Raw genomic sequence first — 11,463 nt, 5'->3', positions numbered from 1 at the left:
TCAGCTCAGGTCATGATCTCACGGTTCTTGAGTTCAAGCCCCATGTTGGGCTCCGCGCTGACAGTACAGAGCCTGCTTGGATTCTCTCTCTCTGCCCATCCCCTGCTCACTCTCTCTCTTTCCCTTTCTCAAAAATAAGTAAATAAACTTAAAAAAAGAAAGAAAAGAAAGGAAACCAAAAAATAAACATAAGAACCTCACTGGACATGAAACATGAGCTACAGCCCAAGTTGCACAGAGATTCCTCTATGTGTCCTCTGCTTCCTGGACACCAACCTTTATAACTATCCATTATAAAAATTGTAACGAGTCTTTAAGAAAGTTGCCTAAATTGGGGATCTGCCAAAATCTTAATAAGCGAAAAGCCAAGTAGCTTCATATACATAGCATATGAGAAAGTATGTTGAACTATGGGACTTATAAAATTCTGGGCTGGCTTCCAACCTGTTTGGGGCCACTGAGGTTTTACCTTAACACATTTTTTTTTTTTTTAATTTTAGAAAGGTTTTGATTTTTCATGATTTTCAAATTTTTTGATTTGAAACAATTTCAAACTTACAGAAAAACTGCAGGAATAATGCAAAACATTCCCTTACACACTTCTGCTAGCTTCCCTGCCAATGTTATCACAATAGTTTTTATTTTATATAACTTTATTTTTTTTTAAATTTTTTTTTAACGTTTATTTATTTTTGAGACAGAAAGAGACAGAGCATGAACAGGGGAGGGGCAGAGAGAGAGGGAGACACAGAATCTGAAACAGGCTCCAAGCTCTGAGCTGTCAGCACAGAGCCCGACGCGGGGCTTGAACTCACGGACCGTGAGATCATGACCTGAGCCGAAGTCGGACGCTTAACCGACCAAGCCACCCAGGCGCCCCATAACTTTATTTTTAATCATAAAATTATTACATGCTCATTGGAGGATATTAGAAATATACAGAATACCTACAAATATTTTGTGACAACACTTAACAGGGACTTCTAAAGGGTGGTTCAAGCAGCCAGCAGAAACAAAATGTACACAGCGTTTACAAGATACAACAGTCATCCCCAGCCTCGTTCTGGACCATTTCTCCCGCCTTTTCATTGTCTCTGCCTATGGCAACATTCTGGAAAATGAAGTGGAAAGAAGGCCACGTTCAGATAACAATGAGCCAAAGATTCTCTTTGATATCTTCTAAGTACCCTTTTATCACAAGTCTTTAGCATAAGGGTTGCTTGAACAAAAAGGCTACTCAGTATAAAAGGAATAAGTCCTAAGGATCTAATCTATAACATGTGACTATAGTTGGTAACACTGTATTATATAATTGAAATTTGCCAAGAAAGTAGAACTTAACTATTCTCACACCCTTCCCCCCCAACACACACAAAACAAATGTATATAGCGATGGATGTGATCATTAACTTGATGGGGGAATCCCTTCACAATGTATACATATATCAAATATTCATGTATACTTTAAATAGCTTACAGTTTTGGCAATTATACCTCAATAAACGTGGAGGAAAAAAAGAAAATAATACCAAAAAAAGATGAACAACATAGATATCATCCATAATCCACTGTGGAGCTCTAACCACCATTGACGTCTCTTTTAGTCTTTTGACCAAGTTAGATAGGCTAAAAATTTTATTTTAACTGGTTTTTAGGGGCAATGATTGGTATTTTCTTCCAAGTCTGGGACTAGCATGAGGCAAGTGAGATCTGTAGGGCATGAAATTTAGGAGGCACTCATTCTCAGGATTCTGTAGAGTCAGCATTTATATGACCCCAAGAGTTAGTATTTTCTTAAATTTTGTGCTGTAGTCACCTCTTTTCCCTGTCCAGTTTCTTTCTATGATTTCTCCCCACCTTCAAGATGTGACAGCAGGAAGAGAACAGCCTATCTCCTCTTCACTTGATAGTTTCAAAATCCTTAAGGAATGGAAATGGCTTAAAATACAGACAATATTTGGGAGGGAAAAAAAAAACAGAATAATGTAAGGGCCAACTCCTGTCCTGTTACTAAATATGATTCTATAAGTAGAGAGGAAAGAAGCAAAGGAAGGAAAACAGAAAAATGATGGAAGTTTAAATAGAGATGAATCCTTGCACCTTGCTCACCCCTGGGCACACCCCCAGGACCAACCTGCTAGAGCACACCATGCCCCAGCACAGAATGAGATTAGCAGAAAGGACAGCGGAATCTACAGATGTCTTGAGGATAGGCATGAAGGACAACTCAGCAGTTAACTGCTCATGCCTGATAACCCAGGGATCAGATGTCTGGATGGTGGTGAGGATTAAGGGTCCTACTAAATTCCCCCCAAAGCTCTTGGAATTTAGATGCAACTTGAAGGAAAAGGAGTGGTAGAGGGACACACGATTTGATCAAGATCAAATTTTCACCACCCTAGCGGAATGGAGGCTTACAAGGATAATTACACAGGAAATTATATAGAAGGGGAGGGAAAGGATGTAACATGGTTTTTTTGCATATTTGAACCTGTTCCCTAAGATTTTTAGCCATTACCCAAGTACAGAATGACCCCCTGTGTGCATCATATCATACGTTCATGGGATATGAATGGCCAAGTGAAAGGATGAAGCTATATGGCAAGGATTCAGTCTTTCAGAAGACAAAGGATCCTCTCAAGAGCTCTCTTAACACTACATCTTTCTTTCTTTTTTAAAAATTTTTATTTATTTATTTGTTTATTTATTCTTTTAAAGTAGTCTCCATGCCCAATGCGGGGTTCAAACTCACAACCCAGAGCTCAAGAGTTGCATGCTTGGGGCACCTGGGCGGGTCAGTCGGTTAAGTGTATGACTTCAGCTCAGGTCGTGATCTCACAGTTTGTGAGTTCGAGCCCCGTGTCAGTCTCTGTGCTGACAGCTCAGAGCCTAGAACCTGCTTCTGATTCTGTGTCTCCCTCTCTCTCTCTCTGCCCCTCCCCTGCTCACACTCTGTCTCTCTTTCTTTCTCTCTCTCAAAAATAAATAAACGTTAAAAAAAAAAAAAAAAAAGGTGCATGCTCTACTGACTGATCCAACCAGGTGCCCCGAACACTATGTCTCTCTTTATCTTCTCAACCTTATATGTTCAACTACCCATACAATTTTCTCTAGTTAATATTTCTCCACTTCCAACTTTTTGTTTGGAAATCTTATATGCCCTGCCAAATCCAGCACCTAAGACCATGAAGCTATAAGCACTCCTTCCCTATCATGTTGAGATTCTACCATATGTACATAGAGAATATTCAGTATTTTTTGTAAATAAAGGACATGTGGCCTCAAATTATACTTATGGCTCCCCGTGTCTTACCTCACTAACTAGTTTGCACTTTTCCTGAGGGTACAGACTATTTTAATAGTGCCCAGTACATATATTAGGTGTTCAGTGTATATGCAGGCAAGAATGAATTCCCAGGTTGCCTATCCAACAAAATGGAATACTTAACATCTTAGATTGGGTTCTCCCAGAAGCAGACTGAGCCACAGATTCAAGTGGAAGAGGTTTATTAAGGAAGTGCTCCCAGGACAGACTAGCAAGGCAGTGGGGAAGCAGGACAGGCAAGAGGAGGCAGACAGACAAGTATACAATTTTAGATGAATTCCTGGAGTCAGTCTGATCCTGTGGGGAGTTCTGGGGCGTAATTTACACCTCTGAGTTCATCCAGTCTTGAGGCTGAGGAGCTGGGCTTCGTACACTCTCAACTAGTCAGTGGCCAACTCCTGGTCACCTTCAGAGATGTGAACTCCTGGAATCTCCAACCTTCCAGCTGGAGGTGACTCCAGTAGCCCAAGGGCAACCCTACAAAGAAGGTTGCTGGTATATGAAGAGGGTTCTGAGGGGATCTGAGCAGAGTACCTGTGTGTCCCCCGGGCCCGGCAACGAGCACAGTCTTCGAGCACTGCTTTGAGTCATTCTGAGCATGGTGCTCCTGGTAATCCTTGGTTTTTGGTTTGTTGATTGGTTCCTTTTGCCTTTTGTTTTTTGTTTGGTTTCGTTTTTGCCGATTTATATCCAACCTCCTTGTATTGCTATGTGAAACAGTAAAAAAAAATTTTTTTTTAATTAGTCTTAAACAAAAACAAATACCAGATAGTCCAAAGATTTATATCTATAAAAGGAAACCATAAAAGTCCCTGGTCAAAGGCTCAGAGCTGCTTTGGGAAGGTAGGAGCTTGAGAAGATTATACTGCTCTAACAGAAGAAAATGGAAAGAATTTGGTGTGTGTGTGTGTGTGTGTGTGTGTGTGTGTGTGTGTGTGTTTCTCTTTGGAGAGGGCAAGCACAGAGGAGAGGAGTGAGCACAGAAACGAGGGATGGAACCAAAAGACGGCTGAGAACAAGAGTGTCTGATGTTTGATTGTGAGATGCTTCTGTGTCTCCACTTCCCTAAACGTTCCTTGTGGACGGATACGTACTCAGAACCTCGGGGAAGCAGAAGCCATTTTGGGTCTGAAAATGTAGAAATGGATGAAGACAGGGTAGAGACGAAGGAACAGCCTCTAGCTGCGCGATGGAGAACAAGAATTCAGCTGGAGGCGGTCAGAGCCAGCACAGCCATGAGACCATAACTCCATAGGGAATTCACAGAGATCTTGGCCGGGGCACTGGGTTTCCTTTTCCCCGCAGCAAGGAATGTGCACACCCGGGCCAATCTTATCTGGACCTTTCCAACAACTGGACTACACTAGGGGACTGAAAGCACTTCAAAATATCTTTATGAGATACTTTGACAGAATAATATGCAATCATAACATGGGAGAATTCATGGGAGTTGTGTGACAACACAAAACAAAAAAGAGATGGGACGGAACGAGAGCCCAGTCAGTAAAGGTCTTAGCGCAGGTTCTCGTACTATACACTCTTGCTCCCAGTGGCTTTTGCAAGGACAGGCACAGAGCTGCTCACTGCATCTGACTCTTCTCTGAAAACCTTAATAATGAAACAGGGGGAGGGGCGCTTGGGTGGCTCAGTCGGTTAGTCAACTGACTTCGGCTCGGGTCATGATCTCGAGCCGGGTCATGGGGTCCCGGGTCCCGGGTTCGTGGGTTCAAGCCCCGCATCGGGCTCTGTGCTGGTGGCTCAGAGCCTGGAACCTGCTTCGGATTCTGTGCCTCCCTCTCTCTCTGTTCCTCCCCTGCTTGTTCTCTCTCTGTGTCTCTCAAAAATAAATAAACATGAAAAAAACTTTTTTTTTAAAGTAATGAAACAGGGAGTCTGAAGAATGGGCTCATTGAAATCCTCTTGGCATCATTCCTGTCTGAGAAGCTGTTCCCTCGCTCACGTTGGCTCGACCCCAAGTCGCCTATGCACTTTGGACAACTGGCTGGCTAGCATTTCCTTTTCTATAATGTGTCAAATTTCTTCTAATCCACCCTTCTTTGTAAAGCCTTAACAAGCTTTGATATTAAGGAAAAGTGGGCTATTCATGACCTGACAGCTTTTAGAACGGTACAGAGTAGTTCCTGAGACCAGGAAATCACTATATGTGTTTGGCTGAAGTAGGAAAGGGTTTGGAATTTTCAGGAGACAGCAACTGGTTCCCTGGGATTGGGTATGTTAGGTGTATGAAAGCTGGAAAGATCATAGGAGCCAGGTCAACAGTTTATAATCTGTCTTTTGGAATTAAAGAGGTTCATGAAGATTTTAAGAAAAAAAATGTAACATCAAATCTTGAAAGGGAAAGATCACTGGCTGCAAGTGAAGAACAGGTCAAGGAGAAGCCAGGTGCTGTAGACTGCTCAGACTTATATAGCAAAATACCATGGGCTGTGTGGCTTAAACAACAGACATTTATTTCCCACCATTGTGGAAGCTAGGAAATCTGAGATCAGTACCAGCACAGTCAGGGTGCAGATAGCTACCTTCTTGTGATGTCCTTACCTGGGTGGGGGGAGGGAGGGAGGGAGGGAGAGAGAGAGAGAGAGAGAGAGAAGAGAGAAAGAACTAATCCCATCATGGAGACCCTATGTTCACGGCCTCATTTAAACATAATTATCTCCCCCAACCCCCACCTCCTAACACCACCACATTGAACTTCAACCTAAGAGTTTTGAGGGACACATTCATTCCATAATACCAGGGAATAATTTCTTAAGGAGGTTGTTGCAATAATTTAAGATGGAAGATGTAGTTCTCTACTCTTGGAGTGAGATTCTCACGACTATCAAAAATCTGAGTGACACATTAGGAAAATAAAGACAGAATGGTTTCCTCATCAAGGCGCCTGGGCGGCTCAGTTGGTTAAGCGTCCGACTCTTGATTTCAGCTCAGGTCACGATCTCACAGTTCGTGAGTTCAGGCCCTGCCTCAGCCTCTGCACTGACCGTGAAGCCTGCTTGGGATTGTCTCTCTCAACATAAATACATAAACTTAAAAAAAAAAATGATTTCCTTATCAATTACTTCAGATACACAGATACCTAAAAGAAAAAGTCAGGCTTTGTGGACTTAGGCTGACTGTTGATTGCCAAATGCACAGTAAGTTAATATAGGATATTAAAGCTGTGCGGCCTTGTGACCGCCTTGACATGGTTCCCCCTAACTGGGGTGTCAAACAGATGTGGCACCTCATGTTCTGAGCTCAGGCTGGAAACACTAATGATGATCCAAGGTGAACTCACCTTGACATCCTTCATTATGTTTTTCGAAGACCCTTTCTCCAAATAAGGTCACATTCACAGTTTCTAGGGTTAGGACACGCCCATATCTTTTGGGAGGCCACAACTAAACCCACTCTAGATATTCTGGTGCCATCGTTCTCAAAGTGAGTCCATTATTTTCATAATGATACTAAGACAATATTGCCTTGTTCGCGGGGTTGATATTGGCACTGATGCTACAAAAGAATACGGGGCAAAACTGCAGTTTTCTTAGCATGAATTAATGCAGCGACACCTGAGAAGTGACACTGACAACTGCACCTGAGAAGGTGAGGTTGGGACGGTGTGCGGTGAGAAGAGAAGTGGAGAGGCAGGTCTTTTCTGGAGCTGGATCTGTGGGAGCCATAGTGGAGCCTGGCGGGGCTAAGCAGGAACGAACAGCTGAGGCCAAGGCAAAGTGCAGCTCTGGTTGAGGGGGAAGGGTTGAGAAGCAGGCACCAGAGAATCTGTTATCAGAGACTCAGGGTTCAGAAAAAACGGTCCAGCTCTTGGGACAGTCGTGGTTACCGGCCTGGGCCTCTCTTTCCCGGGGACGAGTTTTTGGGGACCTGGGGTATGAGATACAGATATAGTCATTGTGGCAATGAGTGTGTACTCTCTCCGAGAGGGACTATGATGACAACCAGCTCTTAGAACACATAGATGTGCAGAGGCTGGGAGCCGAGGGCAGACTGGCTTGGGTTTTGTCTTAGTCTGGGTTTTTCCAAAGGCAAGGATTTGGGTGCAAGTAGTTGATTCAGAAAGTGAGCCCCGGAGGCACCTGGGTGGCTCAGTTGGTTAAGTGTCTGACTCTTGATTTTTGGCTTGGGTCACGATCACATGGTTCGTGTGTTCAAGCCCCACTTAGGTCTCCGGCCTGATGGTGCAGAGCCTGCTTGGGATTCTGTCTCCCTCTCTCTCTGTCCATCCCCTGCTTGCTCTCTATCTCCCCCAAAATAAATAAAAATGGACTTAAAAAAAGAAAGAAGAAAGAAAGAAAGAAAGAAAGAAAGAAAGAAAGAAAGAAAGAAAGAAAGAGATCCCTGGAAGGGTGGTGAGAGTGAGACCTGGAAGGAAGACAGCCAGGAAAGGGAACTTTAATGAGCGAGTTACTACTGGGGGTAATTGGGGTTCAGTCCCTCCGAGGTCTGTGAAGAATGTTTGGGATTGTCTCACAGAGAGGCACGGAAGCTAGGGTCTTTATCTACCAATTCCTGAACCTCTTTGGTTGCAGCTTGTTCTTGGGGTCTCAACCCCACAGCAACTCTCATTGTCAGGGAAAAGTGTGGGGACAGAATGCCGAGCTGAATGTATAGAGCTGTCTGTAGGTGTTGGAGCTGAGAGTTTTGAATCTCCTTTCCCGGGCATATTTGTTATGTGACTTTTCTTCTCTGTGCTTCAATTCACTCATCTATGGAAGCAGGATGATAGTAATCAAACCTTATAGGGTTTCCATGAGAATTAAATGACCAAAGACATGTATGTGAACTGCTTAGAAAACTCCCAGGAGCAGATTTCGTAATATAGTGCTCATGTTATATCTGTGACGTTCGTTAAACTGATTTGTCAAATTAATTACATTTACCTCCCTCTCTCACTTTAGAAAAGTGATCATTTATTTGGCATAAATTGCTCTTTTTTTTTAAGCAACCTGTTGTGTTTTTTTTCTTAACAGATTTTCCAGCTTCACTAGTGTTTACAATTGTGAATTTCCTTCCATCATTCATCATTATTTGTTAGCTGTGTAGTCTTTCAGTAACTGAGCTGACTTCAGTGTTCTGAAAACCTCAACATTGTCACTGCCGCCACAAGCGGGAAGACAACTAAAACGCCTTTCACTTTACCTCTCCCTGAGTGACAACACAAAACATGATAGATGTATTCATATTTTCCAACTACAATATAGATCTCTAGAGATATTCTGCATATATTGAGAAGTTTACCTTGATAAACACAGGTTTTTATATTTTTGTTTTTATTTTTAAATTTTTATTTATTTATTTATTTATTTAGGAGAGAGAGTTGGGGAGGCGCAGAGGAAGAGGGAGAGAATTTTAAGCAGGGTCCATACTTCACACAAGGGGCTCGATCTCACAACTGTGAGACCATGACCTGAGCCAAAATCAAGATGCTTAAGCAACTCGGTCACTCAGGAGCCCCATTTTTTATTGATTGATTGATTGATTGATTGATTTTTGCCTAAGTATCAATTGAGGTGGAGCTCATCTTACAACCTCAGAGATGGTTTGCTGTGCTTAGCAATTTTTTGTATGTGGATCAAATTCCTTTCCACACGTTCTGAATGATTCAGGGCCACCAAGTACCTCTTTACTCTCCTGTTCACATTTTTGCTCTCAAAATAATGCTTTAAACTGTATATTTTGAGTAGCAGCACTCAATTAACAGTTTCCCTCCAAAAAATGAGCGGAGCATTGCAGTTGGGGTGAAAGGATTTGGGGTCAGATTATCTGGATTCACATTGTGGCTAAGCCATTTGTTAGCTGGGTGAACATGATCAAGTTGCTTAATCTCCCTTAGTATTTGTATCCCCACCTGTACAATGGGGATATTAACAGTACCTACTTCATAAGTTTGTTATGGAAACTCAATGAGCCAGTATATGTAACGTGCTTAAAACAGCACCTGGCTCTTAAATGCTATCCAAAAATTTGCTAACTAAAGAACTCTATATAAGTTGACTGTTTGGTATTTCATATGTACTTTGCCTTGTATGATGGGTGCTTTGCATTGGTGAGGTGAAACCCAGAGCAAGAAATCATTTTTCTTTATTGAGACTGTCATATTTATTGTCTAGACAATTGCACTGAACTCCTAAGGGATCTCATTTCTAACCTCCTCTCTTTCCAGCTCATCTTCGCTACTGCTGTAGTTTTGGTCATATCTCTAGATTTTCCAAAGATTTTTATGGCTCCCCATTTCCATTATGAGACTTCACTAAGTTTTGTTTTTTGTTTTTTTTTTACAGAAATGCCTTTCCTAATTACACGGGAAAATGAATATGTGCCCCAGGATGTACAAACTGAAGCAACTAGGCACAAGTAAGAAGTATCCTTGAATTATAGGCACCTAAGATTTTATGTCAGCTTTACATTCTAATCCATTATGTGGTTATACCTATTTTAACTTAGGACACATTTTCCATTTCTCGCCATCAGGAAAGTTTTCAAAAGATTCTTCCTACTGTGTCCTTGGCTAACTGACATGAGCTATCGCATCAAGTACCAATTTTGGATAATTAGACTGAATAGCAGAGACCTGACAGTTCCTATCAGGCGATTTCTTTTCGCTACAGGTGTCACAATATTTCTCAAATCCAGACAGTTAAAAATGTATGGATATACTTTTTTAACTGCTTTAGGAGCTCTGTGGGATAATCATTGAGTAGAAATGCCCTGAATGCCGACAAAGAGGTAGAACGGTACATTTTCGGACTACCGTTGCTTAAAATTTTAATAAATCCGTCTTCATGCTAACAGCTTGTAGTGTCACTATTCTTAGGATTGCAAGCAATAGAAACTCAACTCAAACCAGCTGACACGGAAAAGGGACTCCATAGCTTAGTAAGTTGAAAGTCCAGGGTTGCAGATGGCTTTATCTGTGCCTCTGTCTAGGAGTCCAACGATCAGGGCTTTGGTTCTCCATTTCTGGGGCAGGGTGTTTCCACACGGCGATCAAGATGCCGGTCGCGGTAAATTGTACAATTGAAAAGAGCTCATTTCCCTCTTACCTCTAGAAGAAAGTGCCAGAGACAGACCAGCTTTGTTCAAATTCATTTCTCGCTTCATCACTGGCCGTGTGGGTGGGATGCAGTGATTGATCAAAACTTGACTGAACGCCATGCCCGTGGCAGTTTGGTTGTCGGCCTCTCAGCACTCCATATCCCATACCCCTGGAGTGACCAATTCTTCCCATGTTCCCAAGGCTGTGGGGTTTCCCGTACCCAGAACTTCAAGTGATAAAACTGGGTGGGGGTGGGGCATACATAGCAGGACAGTTAGTCCCGCCACCGCATCATCCAAAAATGGATGGGAGACGGTGCCAGGCAGACCAGATCTCTGGTGACCACGATGCGCCAAGAATCTAATTGCCTGTGGTTTATTGGCAGACCAAACTCATTTCTGATCATTCCAGCTCCCTTGTTATCTTAGAATACTTGCCAAGTAATGTTTTTTTAGTGGGGAAAAAAAAACCCTGACAATTTTTATTGATGCCAGTCTTTTAAATCTGATGTAAGTGAACCAAGAGTCTTAAACAACATAGTTCCACCATGAATTCTCATACAATTCAGATTTTATTTTCACTTAGCAGCCTTGTCGTGTGCACTGAAAATACTAGAATAACTTTCTAATTATCATTTGAGAGGCTAGCTTTTAAAATGAAAATTAACTCAACTTTGTAAGATAACTTTATCAGTAAAGTGGACATTTTTTTTTTAATTTTTTTTTTAACATTTATTTATTTTTGAGACAGAGAGAGACAGAGCATGAACAGGGGAGGGGCAGAGAGAGAGGGAGACACAGAATCGGAAGCAGGCTCCAGGCTCTGAGCCATCAGCCCAGAGCCTGACGCGGGGCTCGAACTCACGGACCGCGAGATCGTGACCTGAGCTGAAGTCGGACGCTCAACCGACTGAGCCACCCAGGCGCCCCAGTAAAGTGGACATTTAAAGGATTCACTCAAGTCAGCAAAACTAAAAGGCAGCCTACAGAATGGGAGAAGATATTTATAAACAACATATCTGATAAAGGGTTAGTACCCAAAACCTACAAAGAAGTTATCAAACTCAACACGCTACAAATAT

The sequence above is a fragment of the Panthera pardus genome, unplaced genomic scaffold (assembly GCF_024362965.1).
Source record: "Panthera pardus isolate Hobbes unplaced genomic scaffold, ASM2436296v1 HiC_scaffold_16, whole genome shotgun sequence".
In the NCBI taxonomy this organism is placed as follows: Eukaryota; Metazoa; Chordata; class Mammalia; order Carnivora; family Felidae; genus Panthera; species Panthera pardus.
Note: the sequence above shows the minus strand (reverse complement) of the source record.